The sequence below is a fragment of the Zeugodacus cucurbitae genome, chromosome 2, assembly GCF_028554725.1.
Source record: "Zeugodacus cucurbitae isolate PBARC_wt_2022May chromosome 2, idZeuCucr1.2, whole genome shotgun sequence".
NCBI classification, from domain to species: domain Eukaryota; kingdom Metazoa; phylum Arthropoda; class Insecta; order Diptera; family Tephritidae; genus Zeugodacus; species Zeugodacus cucurbitae.
In genome coordinates this window covers 80,941,059-80,948,544 of record NC_071667.1, presented here as the reverse complement: position 1 = coordinate 80,948,544, position 7,486 = coordinate 80,941,059, and positions in this window count along the sequence as shown.

The window sequence follows — 7,486 nt, the reverse complement described above, 5'->3', positions numbered from 1 at the left end:
GAATTTAATATTGTCCATTAATTATATAAAAATTATTAGGTTAAAAAATTTTATTTCTGGTGAAATTTTTTTTGGAGTGTTGCCACATATTTAAAAAATATTTTATTAAATATATGAAATAAATGTAATATTGTGTTATCAAACACATGAAAATTAATAATTTTAAAAAATATTTTTCAGGTGAAAAATTGTTTGAGCAGGCTTGCCACAAATTTTTAATTTTGAAATATTTTTAAATTTGCCGCTAACTTATTGACTCCATGTTTATAACACTCGACATATAATTTACTTCCCCACTATTCTGGGTATGAGACAACTACCTTATATCATATTATCTCGTTATTTGATTTCTATTGAAAGTAATTTTTAAAATTTTATACCGATTATAACATTTCAGTAAATTTTTTTTTTAATTTTTTAATACTCTATAAACATCATGCTGTTTAAATTAATCGCATGTCTGTGGTATACTCTTTTCCTTTATACATCTCCTAAGGCACATTTCGCTATTCGCATAGTACAGTTATATCCTTGCTTTACACGGAGCTTCGGCTAATTTGTGTAGCTTTCAACATTATCACCAATTAAGCTTGTTAACGAATTTAGGTTAGGAAATTTAAGCAAATTACGTTAAACAAATTGTTTTCTCCGACCTGGTGGGTCAAACGTATGCAGAGTATGGTTACATTAGGGTGGTACTATTGAACATGGATTAATTTTTAATTGATAAATGGGAAGGAAGCTTGATTTAATACTTAAATTTTCCAATAAAATATTTTTCGGAGGCAAATTGCTCACGAGTTGAATTTAGGGCATCAAAAGTCTGCATGTATCGCAATCCTGTATGTTTTACAATTATAAATATTTCAAATATATAATATTTAAAACTCTGAGTCTACAATTAAGTGAGTGTATATGTGTACCCTTCGAAGCTTCTTTGCAGCATATTCATTATATTTATTCCCGAATATTCGCTGCAATTGCTAAAAACAATCTGTGCCAAAAATTTGTGGTGGAAACGAATTACATTCATTAGTCTTTATTCCGTTGAAAGGAAATAGTAATTAGGAATAACATGGTGAAAAGGGCGCTCAAACGCATTGAGTATGTGTGATTGTTCATCTGTTGACGGAACTAAGACCTAACTGTATTTATGCGTAAGTCATGTGAATAAACAGTGAGTCACAAAAATAAACGTACTACAAAAATATTAAGTTTGATTTTAAATTAATTATTTTTAAAGAACAAATTTTTATAATGAAGATTATTTAATTTTAATTTTGAAGACGTAAAATTCACTAATATTGCTTGCAGAAAAAAAATATAGAAATTAATTAAAAGCAAAAAATGAAGTTCGGAGAAATATTCATAAAATATTTATAAATTATATATTTTTGAACAAGAACTGTCTGTATTCAACCAAAATAATTTCCTAAATAAAAGCAAAAAAATGAGAAAAATTCCTCTCTCCATCTAAAAATTTCGTCCGAATGATTTTGCACACTACTGTATGTGCATGCCTGCACGTATGAACCTCAAACAAAGCTTCGCAGAGCAGCCACAATGTGGAAACGCTAGTACCTGTGCTCTCCGAAATTTTCCAAGCCAGACCAGACCAGACATGTTTTCACTTTGGGCTTAATTTGCATTTAAATGGTTTTTGCACTTGCTTTATTTTCCGTGTAAATGGGCTTTTGCCAAACGTTAATGGGCAGTGCATAAACATGGTCACACACATGACTTTATAGGTGTAAATACCTTTATATATGCTGGTGTATGTGGTAAAAATACATATGTACATACACATGTGCTGGACGCTGTTGCGCCTGTTCATAGAGCGTAGAATGCTTTCTTTTTGTTTGTCAGCTGCAATTGCATTTAGCCCGAATATTTTCCGGCAAAATTAGCAATTATTATTTTGTATAAACAATTTGCAAAGACTTCCTTCCGCGGTTAGTTTTCAAAAATAAAACTGTTTGTGTTGTAATTGCATATGTATTAATTTTGAATTTAATAATAGTGCACCATTTACATATGTATTTTACTTTCCACTGGTACGCACATTCCGAGCTTCCATTTCAGTGCACAGCTTTTCTTTGGCAAACAAGCGCAACTGGTGGCAAATTTCGACTATTACCATTTTCACCAACCGAAACCATGATTATTTCACTAGAATTATTTTTTATAATATACTGAATATTTATACCCTGAACAGACAGGGTATATTAAGTTTGTCACGATGTTTGTAACACCCAGAAGGAAGCGTCGGAGATCCTATAAAGTATATATACGTATAAATGATCAGTATATTGAGCTGAGTCGATTTAGCCATGTCCGACTGTCTGTCCGTCTGTATATATACGAACTAGTCCTTCAGTTTTTAAGATATCGTTTTGAAATTTTGCTTTTTTTGTTATTTTCTCTTCAAGAAGCTTCATATAGCTGCCATACAAACTGAACGATCGGAATCAAGGGCTTGTATGGAAAACTTCCGCATTTTACTACATATCTTCACGAAATTTGACATGGATTACTGCTTAAGGTAATAATATAATCTCCGAAGAAATTGTTCACATCGGTTCACTATATAACCTTAATGTTGTTTCTAGCAAACAAACCGGCTAAAAAGAATTAGTAAAATGTTTTCTTTTTTTTAATTACTTTTTCTTACGTCTTTAGATTTGCTTAAACACATAGTTACTAAAAGAAATGCACCTGTGAAGGGTATATTAGCTTCGGTACAGCCGAAGTTAACGTTTTTTCTTGTTTTAGCTCTTTTTAAAACTTCAAAACTATGGAACTGCGATTATCGTGTTTTCGAACACGAGCTTTCATTTAACTTAATCTTTCGAATACTCCACCACGACAGTGTGTTTCAGACTCAGGTAACAGTCATTATGCTTGCTATAGATCACTGGAAGTCTTATCTCTATAGAAGACATAAGCCTATACTCTTTGAAGCAAGTATTTGAATTGAACATCCATAACTCGAACTTCTATAACTAGAAGTTCTCAATAACGAATAATTGAGTGACAATAGAAGCCAGGTTTCACACAAATTACCTTCCATAACTTGATATTTCTCTAACTTGAAGTTTTCTTGTGATTCGAGTTAGAGAAGTTCAACAGTATTTTACAATCCGTCCCTGGCTAAAATAAATTTAGTTTAAATTAATCCCTGATAGGAAGGGTATCTCACTAGATCCATTAACTTTGGGGGTGTCATAAAATTTGAAAAAAAAAATTACAAAAATTTAAAACGAGTCTCAGTCAAAAATCTATAAAAAAGGTTGAAGATGTATATAAGAATATGTGCTGCCTTTTCCTGGGCAGTTGGAAGCTAGTGAGCTTTTTGCTTTTCTGAGACTCAAGCAGTTTTTAAACCAGCTCGGGATCATCATATTATCTCCTCTGGAACCAATCAGTTACTAACCTAGCTCCTCTCTCTCGTGACTTGTCAACCCTATAGAATGGTGATATTGAACTAAATATATTTTGTGCTCCATTACGCAATCTTAATCAAACACTGTTAAATTTTGTGTATTATTTAAGTAATCCACAACTTGACACAGTTATAATCTCATAAATCTCAAAAAAAAAATTATTTTGCGAGCACTGTAAATTATTGTTTTGAAGAATGCTTATGATTGTCTGCTCTCCAGTGTTTTCATTCTACTTAATTTAAAGTTCTATATTCACTAAGTAATGACAAACAAAACTTTGAAACAACAACAATGATTCCCGTCAATTGGTAAATAATGGCAACTCTATGCCTGTTGACATGGATCAGTAAGTGCGTCACTTGACCAGGCGATTTCGGACTAAAGAAACTCGAGACAAAAGAAAACTAATCAAATTGAAAGATACAGTGAAAAATAAAAAAAAATTAGGTGAAGTATCAAAATAAGCTGTGCTTTATGATAGGTCTAAAGGAATTTATATTTTACATATACTCCTAGCTCAGCATTAAGCGCCGTTAAAAGGTGGCAACTGCAGGCATTTTTTGGGGAGGACAATGTTGCGCAGCTAAATATGTCGACCCAACGGTATTGCGGTATGCCGCCGGCGGCCAACGATGCTCCACAACTTCTATGACGAACATCTGAATTATTTTCCTCAGCTGCTGGGATGGGCCGCTGACCGCCTTCCACTCGCAGAGCAAATTATCACACCACTCGCACAGCTGCGTCACGTCTCTGCAATGATAGTATGGCACATGGCTCATCTAAGCTTCCGTCAATTATGACCAGATACTCGCATAAATGAAGTCTGCGTGGAGGATAATGAAGTTGTCGGTCATATCTTGATTATGACGTTGCTGATGACAGCATTCAACAGTGTGATTTGCTAAAAGCAAATGCGTCGTTGTTGTTTCCTCCGCGTGTACTCCTGCTCCGCGGAGTTTTCGGTGAAATGAAATTGAAAATTCTTAAATTGCTTTGTTGTTGTTGTTGTTGTATTGTTTTGCGTCGGTTGGTGTTTTTGTTTTGTTTTGCTGTTGGCCAGATGACTGATTTAATTGCATATAATTAAAAACGAGAAGGAAAACAACGAGAATAGAATTAAATCTGAATTTTATACAGTTGCGAAAACAACACGCGTCAGAGCGAACAAAGAGGCGGCAAACCACGCACCCGAAATACACCGGGAAAATTGTGGCGCAAATTTCCATGTTAGCTTTTTGTAATTTTCACAACGTCAAAGTGAAGCTGTAAATATGATAATTGTACAAAATTTCGGATTTTTTTCTGGGAACTCCTATGTAGCGGTTTCGAAATTGTTTGTTAAGTGCTTTCGAAATAAATTATGGTTTTGGTATCCTCATCCTCATCCTCATGACTGTTAGAAGAAATATTTGTTTCCGGTATATTTTATCACGGGCCTCACTTCTTCAACAAAACTATCGATGCGATCATTTAGTTCGATGTAAGAATAGTTCGGTCTTATAAAAGATTATCTTTGATGCTGGAATTATTTCCTCCAACATTGTATTTAGAAAATCTCACAACAGATCATTCTATCAGATCGTAGTTTAGGGTCAAACACTACAAAGAAATGGTTCTCTATTTTTACTGAATTTCTATCTCTTTGGATGTAGTTCTAAAGTGTTACACGAGGTTTAACTTCGTACTTCCTTCCGATCTTTTGGGTATTTACATAACCGCACTTAGATAAGTCATCAAAGCATTGTGTAATGTCAGAATGTCAAGTGTTGATATTGGCAATGATTAATGTTATGTATTAATTCCGATATACATTTCTTGCAATCAGGAAAGTTTCAAATTCAGTCAGTCAGTTATAATATTTTTTTTCGAATTTTGTCTTTGACTTTTATACTTGTCATGAATATTTTTCCGCTTTTTGAACATATAAGAATGTTGGAGATATCCACCAAACTCTCCAACTAATTTTTGCTGAATGTTAAACTAAAAAAAATCTATGACAATACCTGGAAATGTATGTTGCCAGTGTTTGCAACACCGCTTCAAACTCTACCACCTCTTACTAATGTCGTAATTGATGTGTGTTTCACGACAAACTTAACCATGTTGGTTTATGGCCTGTCAAGACGAATTTAGCTTGACTCGATTAAATTGAAAAAAAAAATCAATAGGAGTATGTACAATATAGAAATGTCAGTAATATGTGGGGTATTTACTGACAAATTTTTGGCCACTGTTTGGTTAAAATTTAGATACGAGTATCCTAAATGATGATTATTCAGAAACATATCTATATAAACTATTTCAATATTTTTTTCCTTTTTAAAAACATCATGATTAGAAGAAAAGCATATTTTTGAATCCATCATATACGATCACTTAAATTCGACATAACTAAGAACCCTCTCCATAAGTACCGATTCCGTCGAAACAGGTTATTTTCTAGACCTCCCGTTAAATAACCTCGATGACAACAAAATTTACGCTTTTCGCTTCAATCAGGGTCTAGATAATCGTCATGATCACAAAAGTTCGGTTTTGTTCGAATAGGGTTATGTTAGAAATAAGAAACCATAATTAGGAAGATTCATTCAAATAAACGCTTGGTTCTATTATTTTTCCATATAAATCATGGATATACTATTCATAGATAGATTCAAATTAAATTTTCCACTGGATTGGAGTAAAACAATGGGTTCGATCCTATTCCAAGCAACATTCCAAAAAAATCTTCGTTTTATGATTCTCTTCTTAACAAATTTCTTTTCTGTTGGTACGAACGAACAATCTAAAACGTTTATCATGAAAAGAAATACATATTATAATAATAAATTAGTAAGATTAATGTACATATTTATGTATTACTAGGAACATTTCATTTGGATAATTCGATGATACTTGGAACGCCTCATTTTATGCTCGAATTAATTTCATTTGCGCCTTCTTCGACTACTACTCATATACAATCAGATGTACTAAGTGTGATAAGTATGTAGACAAGAAAACAACATAGCATAGCACCTATGTGCCAGAAACTTGTTCTAGCGGTTTAAGAACAGCAGGTTCAGAGATAGACAACAAGGGTGCTCAAACAACGAAGACAACTGCAGATGGCGTTGGAAGTCTATGGCTTAAAGTTATCAGTTAGTAAAAAATCGGAAAATAGACTAGGACCTTTTTCGAGTTATCCTGAATCAAAGCAATATATACATATGTATATAGGTGAAAATATATCAAGTATCCAAAGCAAAGTTAAACATTATCCAGACAGTTGAAGAAGTGTGCTCTAATTAGTTGTTGGTATGCAAATTAAATTTCCCTAACTTCCACTTTAATCATACTGATTTAGCTTAGCTAAATTGTTTTGAATGTGTCTTATGTGTGCAAAGAACAAACAAACTGAGACCCAAAGAATTTTCACATTTTCTCGAACAACCGCAGGCACCAAAGCAGCATTAACGCGCAGCCAATGAGCTAAAGAAATCACCAAGACTAACGGAAAACCACGAGCTGACTGCTTGTGCTTGAGCTCTTGTGGAGGTGGCTGACTGGCTCGTGGGTGGGCAGGATTTAATGTCTTTTGTGTCAACCTTTCGTGTTGCAAAAGCAAATTGTTACGAAAGGAGCGAAATTGAGCTACCAGCAAGCAGCCTGTTGCTTCAACAGGTCAACACGCATGCCAGTGTACCCAGCCCTACGTATGGACGGTACTCGAATTATACAATTTGCCGGTTCGTAGAGGTGAGCGCGAGCGAAACGGTTCAAAGAGTATTCTCGACTGGAAGTGCAGAGGAAATGAGAGTGGAAATTAGTTTGTCTCTGTGCGTGTGTGTTATGTGTGTAGCTCGAGCAACTCCGCTGTTGCTCAGAAGCCCAGGCCTCTCTTTATATTTGTTGCATCTGGCTCCGTGGAATAAAGTTTTGCTTTTTGTAATGGTTCCCCGTTTATGTGTGGCTCGAAGTGAAAGTGTTTGCATTTTTAAAGGTATAATTCAATTTCGGTGGTTATTACCTTTCATTTTCAGCTATGAGGGGTGTGGACT